This window comes from Lepidochelys kempii, chromosome 3 (genome assembly GCF_965140285.1).
Source record: "Lepidochelys kempii isolate rLepKem1 chromosome 3, rLepKem1.hap1, whole genome shotgun sequence".
In the NCBI taxonomy this organism is placed as follows: domain Eukaryota; kingdom Metazoa; phylum Chordata; order Testudines; family Cheloniidae; genus Lepidochelys; species Lepidochelys kempii.
The window spans coordinates 48,398,038-48,410,964 of record NC_136382.1 but is presented as its reverse complement, the minus strand read 5'-3'; the positions used below and the strand labels follow the sequence as shown (position 1 = coordinate 48,410,964).

Genomic DNA, 12,927 nt, shown 5'->3' with positions numbered 1-12,927 from the left:
GAGGACAAGATACTTTCAAATCTGGAGTGAGTGAGTGTGTGTGTGGGGGACGACGACAAAGGGTTAGTCTGTCTGTGTGATGCTTTTGCCGGGAACAGATCAGGAATACAGATTTACAACTCCTGTTAAGTTAGTAAGTAATCTAGCTGGAAATGCATTAGATTTCCTTTTTTTTAATGGCTGGTAAAATAGCTGTGCTGAATGGAATGTGTATTCCTGTTTTTGTGTCTTTTTGTAACTTAAGGTTTTGCATAGAGGGATTCTCTATGTTTTGAATCTGATTACCCTGTAAGATATTTACCATCCTGATTTTACAGAGGTGATTCTTTTACCTTTTCTTTAATTAAAATTCTTCTTTTAAGAACCTGTGATTTTTCATTGTTCTTAAGATCCAAGGATTTGGGTCTGTGTTCACCTGTACAATTTGGTGAGGATTCTTATCAAGCCTTCCCCAGGAAAGGGGGTGTAGGGCTTGGGGGGGATATTTTGAGGGAAGACGTCTCCAAGTGGGCTCTTTCCCTGTTCTTTGTTTAAAACACTTGTTGGTGGCAGCATAGGGTTCAAGGACAATGCAAAGTTTGTACCTTGGGGAAGTTTTTAACCTATGCTGGTAAGAATAAGCTTCGGGGGTCTTTCATGCAAGTCCCCACATCTGTACCCTAGAGTTCAGAGTGGGGAAGGAACCTTGATGGCATCCAATTATAGTTTTGGCCTTCACAACATCCCCTGGCAATGAGTTCCACAGGTTGACTGTGTGCTGTGTGGAAAAAATACTTCCCTTTGTTTTAAACCTGCTGCCTATTAATTTCATTGCATGACCGCTGGTTCTTGTTTTATGTGAAGGGATAAATAACACTTCCTTGTTCACTTTCTCCACGCCAGTCATGATTTTATAGACCTCTATCATATCCCCCCTCAGTCCTTTCTTGCCTAAGATGAATAGTCTCGGTCTTTTTACTCTCTCCTTGTACAGAAGCTGATCCAGACCCTTAATTGTTTTTGTTGCTCTTCTCTGTACCTTGTCCAATTCTAATACAGCATTTTTGAGATGGGAAGAACTGCATGCAGTATTTAAGGTGTGGGTGTACCATGAATTAATGTAGTGTTTTTATTATCTATCCATTTCCTAATGGTTCTTAACATTCTGTTAGCTTTTTTGACTGCTGGTGCAGATTGAGTGGATATTTTCAGAGAACTATCCACAATAACTCCAAGATCTCTTTCTTGAATGGTAATAGCTAATTTAGATCCCATCATTTTCTATATATAGTTGGGATTATGTTTTCCAATGTGCATTACTTTGCATTTATCAATATTGAATTTCATCTGCCATTTTGTTGCCCAGTCACCCAGTTTAGTGGAAATCCCTTTGTAACTCCTCGCAGTCTGCTTTGGACTTAACTATCTTGAGTAGTTTTGTATCATCTGCAAATTTTGCCACTTCACTGTTTACCCTTTTTTCAAGATCATTATGAATAGGTTGAATAGCACTGGACACAGTACAGATACCTGTGGGACACCAGTATTTACCTCTCTCCGTTCTGAAAAATGACCATTTATTCCTACCCTTTGTCTCCTGTCTTTTAACCATGATTCATGAGAGGACATTCCCTCTCATCTTATGACTGCTTAGTTTGCTTAAGCACCTGTGATGAGAGACCTTGTGAAAAGCTTTCTGAAGGTTCAAGTATGCTATATCCATTGGATCACCCTTGTCCACATGTTTGACTCCCTCAAAGAATTCTAATAGATTGGTGAGACATGATCTCTCTTTAGAAAAGCTGTGTTGACTCTTCCCCAACAAATCATGTTCATCTATGTGTCTGATAATTTTGTTTTTTTTACTATAGTTTCAACTAATTTGCCTGGGAACTTGCCTGAAGTTAGGCTTACTGAGCTGTAATTGCCACCCTTGGAACCTTTTTAAAAAATTGTCATCACGTTAGCTATTCTCCAGTCATCTGGTACACAGGCTTATATAAGTGATAGGTTACACCGCAGTTAGTAGTTCTGCAACTTCATATTTGTGTTCCGTCAGAACTCTTTAGCACCTCAGTCATCACGTGGCTCCACTGATTGTTTGGCAGGCTTCTAATGTACTTAAAAAAAAATTGCTATTAGTTTTTGTGTCTTTTGGTAGTTGATCTTCAGAATTTTTTTTGGCCTGTTTAAATGTGCTTTTACACTTGACTTGCTAGAGTTTAGCTAGTCCTTTCTATTTTCCTCAGTAGAATTTGACTTCCAATTTTTAAAGGATGGCTTTTTGCCTGTAGCCACTTAGAATCATAGAATATCAGGGTTGGAAGGGACCCCAGAAGGTCATCTAGTCCAACCCCCTGCTCAAAGCAGGACCAATTCCCAGTTAAATCATCCCAGCCAGGGCTTTGTCAAGCCTGACCTTAAAAACCTCTAAGGAAGGAGATTCTACCACCTCCCTAGGTAACGCATTCCAGTGTTTCACCACCCTCTTAGTGAAAAAGTTTTTCCTAATATCCAATCTAAACCTCCCCCACTGCAACGTGAGACCATTACTCCTCGTTCTGTCATCTGCTACCATTGAGAACAGTCTAGAGCCATCCTCTTTGGAACCCCCTTTCAGGTAGTTGAAAGCAGCTATCAAATCCCCCCTCATTCTTCTCTTCTGCAGGCTAAACAAGCCCAGCTCCCTCAGCCTCTCCTCATAACTCACGTGTTCCAGTCCCCTAATCATTTTTGTTGCCCTTCGCTGGACTCTCTCCAATTTATCCACATCCTTCTTGAAGTGTGGGGCCCAAAACTGGACACAGTACTCCAGATGAGGCCTCACCAATGTCGAATAGAGGGGAACGATCACATCCCTCGATCTGCTCACTATGCCCCTTCTTATACATCCCAAAATGCCATTGGCCTTCTTGGCAACAAGGGCACACTGCTGACTCATATCCAGCTTCTCATCCACTGTCACCCCTAGGTCCTTTTCCGCAGAACTGCTGCCTAGCCATTCGGTCCCTAGTCTGTAGCTGTGCATTGGGTTCTTCCGTCCTAAGTGCAGGACCCTGCACTTATCCTTATTGAACCTCATCAGATTTCTTTTGGCCCAATCCTCCAATTTGTCTAGGTCCTTCTGTATCCTACCCCTCCCCTCCAGCGTATCTACCACTCCTCCCAGTTTAGTATCATCCGCAAATTTGCTGAGAGTGCAATCCACACCATCCTCCAGATCATTTATGAAGATATTGAACAAAACCGGCCCCAGGACCGACCCTTGGGGTACTCCACTTGATACCGGCTGCCAACTAGACATGGAGCCATTGATCACTACCCGTTGAGCCCGACAATCTAGCCAGCTTTCTACCCACCTTGTAGTGCATTCATCCAGCCCATACTTCCTTAACTTGCTGACAAGAATACTGTGGGAGACCGTGTCAAAAGCTTTGCTAAAGTCAAGAAACAATACATCCACTGCTTTCCCTTCATCCACAGAACCAGTAATCTCATCATAAAAGGCGATTAGATTAGTCAGGCATGACCTTCCCTTGGTGAATCCATGCTGGCTGTTCCTGATCACTTTCCTCTCATGCAAGTGCTTCAGGATTGATTCTTTGAGGACCTGCTCCATGATTTTTCCAGGGACTGAAGTGAGGCTGACTGGCCTGTAGTTCCCAGGATCCTCCTTCTTCCCTTTTTTAAAGATTGGCACTACATTAGCCTTTTTCCAGTCATCCGGGACTTCCCCGGTTCGCCACGAGTTTTCAAAGATAATGGCCAATGGCTCTGCAATCACAGCCGCCAATTCCTTCAGCACTCTCGGATGCAACTCGTCCGGCCCCATGGACTTGTGCATGTCCAGCTTTTCTAAATAGTCCCTAACCACCTCTATCTCCACAGAGGGCTGGCCATCTCTTCCCCATACTGTGCTGCCCAGTGCAGTAGTCTGGGAGCTGACCTTGTTCGTGAAGACAGAGGCAAAAAAAGCATTGAGTACATTAGCTTTTTCCACATCCTCTGTCACTAGGTTGCCTCCCTCATTCAGTAAGGGGCCCACACATTCCTTGGCTTTCTTCTTGTTGCCAACATACCTGAAGAAACCCTTTTACTCTGTTTAGCCATGGTAGCACTTTTTTTGGTTCTCTAACTATTCTCTTTAATTTGGGATATATATTTATTTTGAGCCTCTATTATGGTGTTTTAAAAAAGTTTCCATGCTGCTTGCAGGCATTTCACTCTTGAGTGTTACTTTTCATTTCCATTTAGTGAACTTCCTCATTTTTGTGTAGTTCCCCTTTCTGAAGTTAAATGCTATGGTGGTAGGCTTCTTTGTTTTTCTCCCCTCCGCCCCTGGATGTTAAATTTAATTATATTGTGATTACTGATACTGGGCAGTTCAGCTGTATCACCTCTTGGACCAAGTGCATTTCAGCTGCGGGGTGTCTGGTGCCCGCCACAGTCTTCTGGGAATAGGAATGTGCTATTCCCACAGAAAGGTTGGGGACTACTGCCTTATGGGTTCCAGGAGTAGCCGCTCCAAGAAGCGGTCAATGATGGTGTCTAGAAACTTTATTTTTGCATCCCGTCCTCAGGTGACATTTATGGGGATAATGGTGAAATCCCCCATTATTACTAAGTTTTCTATTTTTGTAGCCTCTCTAATCTCCCTGAGCATTTCACAGTCACCATCACTACCCTGGTCAGGTGGTTGGTATTATGTTTCTACTGGTATACACTTATTATTCAGGCATGGAATTTCTGTCCACAGACATTGTATGATACAGTTTGATTCATTTAAGATGTTAACTATGTTTGACTTTATGCTTTCTTTCACATATAGGTCCACTCCCCCACCTGCATGACCTATTCTGTCATTCCTATATATTTTGTACTCTGGTATTACCATGTCCCATTGATTGTCATCATTTCACCAAGAGTCCGTGATGCCTGTTATATCAATATCCTCATTTAATACCAGGCAGCTCAAGTTCACCTGTCTTAGCATTTAGACTTCTAGCATTTTTGTACAAGCACTTATAAAATTTGTCCTGTAATTGAATGGGACTCTTTCATTTGACTATTTCTCTTCAGTTTCTACCTGTACTTTATCAGTTTCTATCCTCTCCTCTTTAAGATAGAGAATCCTGTTTAATAGATCCTCCCCTTGGGATATCTCTGTCCAAACCACATGCTCTTCCGCACCTGTCTGTTTCCCCCCAGCCCTTGGTTTAAAAACTTCTCTACAACCTATTTAATTTTACATGCAAGCAATCTGGTTACATTTTGGTTTAATTGGAGCCCATCGTTCTTTTATAGGCTCCTGCTTTCAAAAAAGGTTCTGCAGTTTCTAATAAAGTTGAAACCCTCTGCTCTACACCATCTCATCTACGCATCGAGACCCTCGGTTCTGCCTGGCCCTGCATGTGGAGCTGGAAGCATTTAAGAGAAAGCTACCATGGAGGTCCTGAAGTTTAATGTCTCACTTACCAGCCTAAATTTGGCCTCCAGGACTTCTCTCCTACCTTTCCTATGTCACTGATTCTTCCTTTTACGATGACCACTAGCTCTTTCCCAGCATGGTGCATAAGTCAGTCTAGATGTCTCGAGAGATCCACAACCTTCACACCTGGCAGGCAAATTCACCGTGTGCGTTCTCCCTGTCATCACAAACCCAGCTATCTGTATTTCTAATGATCAAATCCTCCATTCTGAAACCTATCTTGAAGCATCTCTTCTGATTTTTAAAATTCATGGTAAGGTGGGGGAGATAACTCTTCTACTCTGGAAATGAATAAACCTGGAAATAGATAATTCAGTTGTGTATATATTTATTGCTGTTTGAAAACCTCCTTAATTATCCTTGAAGATAGTGCCAGTCACTTCAACAATGAAATATTCATATGTCTTTTGTGATATAGATGTAATGCTCTTTTTTCCTAAGGAAGATTGATATGTTTTAAGTACTATTTATTTGTAATTTTTCTTTGTGTGTTGTGAAAGAATTTGCAATTTTTATGTAGGCATATTCGACATTTGTTTGGTCTTAGCTAATATTAAAGGATTTTATAGCAAAACAATGTGAATTATTAGAAATATTTCTTTACTGAATAAGAAAATCATAAGTCATTGGGTGTTGAGTATTGGTGGCTGCATTACAAGTAGGGTATTTAAAATAGCAACTGTTCTTCTATTAGACAGTAAATAGGCAACTCTTCTTAAAACATATCTGTTTTGTTGGCAGATTGATTTTGCTTTTTATTTCCGTCATAGCTAAGCAGGTTAGCTTCAGATACATTTAGTCTGCTCAGAGGGTCATGATTCTGTACCTCTAATGCTGTAATACCCTGAGAGCTGATGACCTGACTTTTTTTTTTTTTAACACATGTTTAAGGTAACTTTTGTTTAGCTTCAAAGAGTACTGTCTAAACGTTAATTTTAATGTGTGTTTGCCTTACTATAAAGATTGAAAATATAAAAAAATCCCTTTGGTTTAATTGCTAAATGTCTAAATTCCATCCTGCCCAAATGAGTTAATTGTGACTCACACTGTGTTGTAAACCATACAAAGAATAGTACATATGGTATGACTAGAGAAGAGGATAACACGTTAATATATGGCTAAAAATGACAAACAACTTCAATCAAGTGAGGTTCAATTTCCTGTGGCACTACGAAGGAATAGTGGAGTGCACAGCAGGCCATATACTATGTTCTGGATTTAGGTATTACACATCAGAGGACGAGTTAATTCTTTGGCACTATACAAAACAATTTTGAATTGATTCATGAAATTTATACAAGTAACTAGTTCTTTGTGTAGAATGGCTAGAGCATGTTGAGAATTTGAGTTACTATCTAAATCCTAAGAGCGATAGAATTGTAGTGATCTGTCAATTCAAAATGTCTTTCAGGGCAGCCCCTGGGGATTTTTGAGTTCAGTGAAGAACAGTGGTTCTCAAACTATTTATCACTGTGGCCACATATGCAGCTCTCTGTGTTATGTGGGCTGCATCCACATAATATATATATGTATATATACTGCATGTATGGCCCTGAGGATGTCACATGGGCCGCAGCAGCTGTGTGCTGATTGGGCTGCAAGCAGCCCAGGGGCCGCAAGTTGAGAACCACTGGTGTATAGTCTCTGGCCCTGTCAGAGTTAAAACAGCCAAAAAGATGGAACATTTTTCTGTGACTTTGTTTTATTCCCTTCATTCAGTGTCTAAGTCCACAGGATGAGCTTCCTTGTGTGTAGCATTTCCCAGGTGTTCCTTCATGGCCCACCTGATTTTGATAGTTCTTCTGGATGGGTGGCGGTGAGGGGAAGGGATGTGAATGTGATGATTCCCATGCCTGAATTCACAAATTCAGAGCAAACGTTTTCAAAGTTATAAAGCAAAACTTACATATTTTCTTATAGCATGGCATACAGATACTACAAGTGAGATTAATGCATGCAGCTACTTACAAGGATTTCATACAGTCTAAACACTAAATACATTCTTATAAGACTAAAACCTCTTTTGAGCAAAACTAACATACAGATGAACCAGTCTGGTCTCCAGCTATAAATTTGTTGATTCTCAGCTTATGCCTGCAGCCTGGCCAAGAGCTGTGTTGTAGTAGCCAGGCAAGGTACTAACAAACTTCAACAGGACTTTATTTTTTAAAGTGGAAGCCTCTTTTCCAAGCTGCTGCTGCACCCTCAGTAGCTCTCCCTCAGTCTCTTCAACTTCTCCCCACTCCTTCCTGTTTCCTGTCCTTTCAGACTCCCAACAGCCAGTGCTCCCAATTCTAATAATTACAAGCAACATCTAAACACCACATTCCCTCCTCGCTTAAGAAACTCTCCCAATTACAATAAACGTTGTTCTAACCACAGGAACAAATAGGAAAAAAGGCATTATACTGTTGACAGAATTATTACACTAAAAACACTATAGATACTACATAACATAGTTTCTAGTCCAGACAGGTGGTTGTCTGGGCCTGATAGGCCATCTCTCAAGCCCCGGTTCCAGTGCAATGTCCTGTTGAGTTGATACTACGGTGAAGTCCTCCAATGCAGATTAGGGGTTGGCATAATCTCCTCTTGGTGCATAGGCAGGTGCAAGATAAGAAGCATTCCATACCCGCCCATCAGAAAGTCAATAGGTGTAAGGTCCCTTCTTCTCTATGATTTTAAGGTCCCTTCTTCTCTATGACTTTGCGTAAAATTCCAGGTTTTTGTATTTTAATGAAGGAACCACACTGAAACTTGGGTTCCTTAGCATCCCGCCGCTTGTCTGTGAAAGCCTTATACTTCCTCAGGTTGTGCCTTTAACAATCCAGCAATGTTCAGTTTAGTATTCATCTGTTTCCATGCAGTAACTCTGCAGATGATCTTTGCGTTGTGGCATGTTGTGTAGCCCAGTATGCTTGCTTTTCTGCAAAGGAGTCACAGCCTGGACTGTGCCTCCTGTATCCATGCTCATTATTTTGGCTTCAGCTGTAGCTGACTCAATCTGGGTAGCAATGGTTATTGCTTTTTCTAGTGTAAGTTGTGGTTCTAGAAGTAAATGTTCTCTTACACGAAGCATGGTTGTTTCTCAATGAGCTGGTCTCTAGTCATCTCATCTGCCATATTCCCAAAGTTACAAGTTACAATCAAGTTACTCCTCAGGGAAGCAATATACTGCATTATAGTCTCCCCTGATTTCTGCTCACGCTGGCGAAATCTGTAGTGATTAGCTACTACATTCACTTTTGGTACAAAAACGTTCTTTAATGCAGTGAGTGCAGTCTCATATTTATAGTCTGCAAGGGGAAAAGTGTAAAATATACGCTGCCCTTCTGCTCCAAGGCAGTGGATTAGCAGAGTACGCTTTCTTATTTCAGAAATCTCTGTGAGACTTATCTGCTTGCAATCAGTGCTAAACACATGGATCCAGGCAGTAAAAGCAATTGGAGGCTCACCTGGGCTTTGCAGAATGGGTGCAGGTGGGTTCAGAGGCAGAAGATCCATCCTCGTCGCCAAAATGTTGTTGTAGCTAGGCAAGGTACTAACAAGCTTCAACAGGACTTTATTTTTAAAGTGGAAACCCCTTTACCAAGCTGCTGCTGCACTATCTGTAGCTTTCTCCCAGCCTCTCAACTCCTCCCCCCTCCTTCCTGTCCTTTCAGACTCCCAACAGCCAGTGCTCCCAATTCTAATAATTACAAGCAGCATGTAAACACCACAAGCTGGCATCTGGCCTGCCAATGTCACAGTTACATATAAAACAAAATCATAATATGCTTTCTAGACACTAAACTTAACCAACAGGTTAACCTCTTGTCTAAAGAAATGTCTCACCCAGTGTTGTCTTCAGTATTTTCAGACAAGCCTGGTTGAAATCCCACTTTCATGAAGCATATCTGCTATCCATTTATTTCCGGGTGAGGGATGCTGAGGTATTTTTCTCTGTCCCCCAAATAAAGTAAAGGTACTTTCCCCCTCACTGTTTTTTCTCTTCCTCTTTAGTTTCCTTATCTTCTGATAATCCTTCATCTGTATTCAGTTCAGACTGGTAATAGGAGACAAATTGTAAATAAGAGAATACTTAATTTATATGTAAACAGACAATGAAGAAACATCTCTTGTCTGACAGAAAATCGAGTTTTTCACCGTTGCTGGTGACCAATACAGACTTAAAGAACATTGTCAACATAATGCCATACACAACATCCAAACATGTTTCACAATGATATTGATGACCAGTGTGACACCAGCCTTTATTTGAGACTTCACATGACAATCTTTGGTGAACTAGAATGCACGTAACAGACTTAGCAGATTCTTAGGAGAGAACTGCTCTGCATCTCCTTGCCAGTTAGCATTAAGATGTTCTTTGGTCACATCCTCCCATAACCATTCCATTCCATTTTTTTTTTTTTTTTTTTTTTTTTTTGAGGGAGAGAGTGGTGGAGGGGAAGCACTGGGTCTAACATAGCATTCTGTCGTGTTGAACAGCCATTATTTAAACTTTTATTTCAGGTTATGTTTGTGCGCATGCTTTTTGTTATTGTTCGTATAGTTTTATCTCAAGGCCCAATCCTGTAGACTCTTACAACTGGCTACAGTTGCCCGAAATAGTCCCATTAAAGTCAATAAGAATACTTAGGTTCCACTACTGCAAACTACAATACATGTGCATGCTGCGGTGTTTGTTTAGAGTGTGGTGTGGGTGTAGCTGTTCACCTAGGCATTATAATTTGAAGGATTGGGTCTTTACATGGTAAGTACAATGCCTGGTTGGGTATGATCCTGCAGATACTAGCTATAAGATTCTTGAGATAAATACCATGTTCTCTTTTAATTTTTTTACAGCGCTGAACACACCATAGGTGATAACCGCTAAATGCGTATTATGCTTATTAGTGTTGTGTTACAAAACTTTATAATTTTTATCTACTTAAAGACTAATGCAATTTTCAAAGCTGACTAGGGCATATAGTCACACAACTCCCATTTATTTCGATGGCAGTTGCGTGGCTAAATTCCTAGTTGTCTCTGAAAATTTCAGCCTAGATTCTTAGTATACAGTGTTATAATAGCCGTCCCTGTTCCAGGATATTAGCGAGACAAAGTGAGTGAGGTAATAACTTTTTATTGAATCAACTTCTTTGGTGAGAGAGACAAGTTTTCGAGCATACAAAGAGCTCTTCTTCAGAAGCTCTGTGTAAGCTCGACAGTTTCTTTTTCACCAAGAGAAGTTGGTCCAGAAATTACCTCACCCACCTTGTCCCTCTAGATTCTTAGTAATTATTCAGGGTTTGAATCTGCTCCCATTCGCTGGGGCCTGGGTAGCAGTCTCTGCCTCAGATACTCCTCACTGGTCACTTGTCACTCCTTCGGTCACTCATCGCTCCTCAGCCTTAACCAACCTCCTCCCTGTGCTGAGGGGACCTGAGCCTGGTTACGTAGCTCCCGGGTTAGAGCAGTGGTCTCGGAATCCAAGGGCTGCATGTTCTTACGGACTGACTTTTTGTATGATGCTAAGTACTTTCTGGGAGGTACTGAGCAACTTCAGCTTTCACTAGTCAATGAGCACTCAGCATGTCTCAAAACTAGGTTTTTTGTTTTGTTTTGGACAAATTCTACCCTCCAAACCACACTGTAGTTTAGATTAATTGTAGTTTAGGGGTAAGGAAGCAGTTTTAGACCACTTGCACAATTTTTCCAAATATTACTTTTCTAAAACTATGGCATTTCACCTGTCATGAGGAGTGCAAGTGAAAATTGATACTGAAATGATTAACCTCCACAGTCCTTTATGTGGAATCAATCACTAATTCTATGTGTAAGTTATATATGTTCAGCTGTACTAATACAAGGTTTCCAGTGGCGGTCTCTGAACTAAAAACTATTGTAATCACTTGGGACACTCTAGAGTTTTTATTACTGGACCCAAGAACTGTACCCATTTTTCCCTGACCACTCTGACATTTAAAAAATAATAGTACCTCTGAGTTTGAATAAAAGCTGAAATATGTTTGAAAATGCATTTGGCACCTTTAGAAATGTCAGATTTTTGGCATGAGCAACATACCATATTCTTTTCACTTTTTAAAGAACACAGAATAAAAACCACTTTTCTAATTTTTGAGAGGGTTACAGTATTCTACAATCGTACGTCTGCTTATGGACTGAGGCATTCCCTCTCATCTATGTCAAGTAAAGGAAACAGTGCCACTGCACAGAATAGACAGCATGTCACAGCCTACTGGAGTTGTGTGCCATCTCCTTGTTTCTTTCTTTTGAAATGTACCTGCTTGAGTGAACAGTAAACATTAGTTAATGGAGACTACGGAAGAGGAATTACATGTGTTTTATCCATTTTGAGAGATATGACCTTTTTGGAAAACATCATTTGCGATAAGGTAGTATCAACTTATTTTTATGTTTCCCAGATTTGCCCAAGGACCCACTTCACAGTCTAGTACATATGTCTGACTTTGTCACACACTAACAGCTACAAGAGAGGAGTGGAAGGTAAATACAGTAGAACATCAGAGTTACTAACAACCTCCAGTCCCGAGGTGCTTGTAGCTCTGAAGAAAACATTATGGCTGTTCTTTGAAAAGTTTACGACTTAACATTGACTTAATATAGCTTTGAAACTTTACCATGCAGAAGAAAATTGCTGCTTTTAGCCATCTTAATTTAAATGAAACAAGCACAGAAACAGTTTCCTTACCTTGTCATATCTTTTTTTTTTTTTTAATTTCCCTTTACTTCTTAGTAGCTTTCATTTAACACCATACTGTGCGGTACGGTATTTTTCTTTCTTTGGTCTCTGCTGCCTGATTGCATACTTCTAGTTCCAAATGAGGGGTGTGGTTGACCAGTCACTCTGAAACACTGGTGTTCATAACTCTTAGGTTCTACCGTATATCAGCCCTAGAATGGTATTAGGCCCTTTTCCCTATGAACTGAAAATAGGTTACCTCAGATTAACTGATACACCTGAATCCAACTAAGGGTGCTGGTGGCCTTTAAAACCCCTTTTTCTTTTGAGGGAAGGAGGAGGAACAAGCTGTAGGAGGGTTAATAGCAGCAAGGAGAAATGGCTTCCCCTATAGGGGAAACAGCCAAGTCTACTGCTGTTTGGAGAAGGACTGGGCTCCAGAAGCCAGCATACTAAGGTGACACCCCAAAGAAGGAGCAGGGAAAGGTATTTTTTGTGTGTGTGTGCTATGAGTGTGTGTCCTTTGTTTGGCTTAAGAGAACTACTTGGGCCTACCATAAGGCCCACTTTATAAATACTGAAAAATGAACCAGAGTGAAGAATTGAAAACCTCTGGAGTAGGACTAACTTTCTTCAGGCCCCCTGTGCCAGAGGGAGAAATGCTGGGGCTTATGAGGCAAAGGAGATGCCTTGCCCAATGAGCCAAACATGCTATTAGTACCATGACTGTGCAACTGTAGTAGAAGGAAGC

General features: G+C 40.9%; 1 protein-coding gene across 1 annotated transcript in view; it reads left to right on the top strand.

Annotated features, from left to right (window-relative positions):
* Positions 1-12,927, top strand: part of COL21A1 (collagen type XXI alpha 1 chain) — a 193,969-nt gene that overhangs the window by 14,085 nt on the left and 166,957 nt on the right. The gene's annotated exons all lie outside the window — the stretch shown is intronic.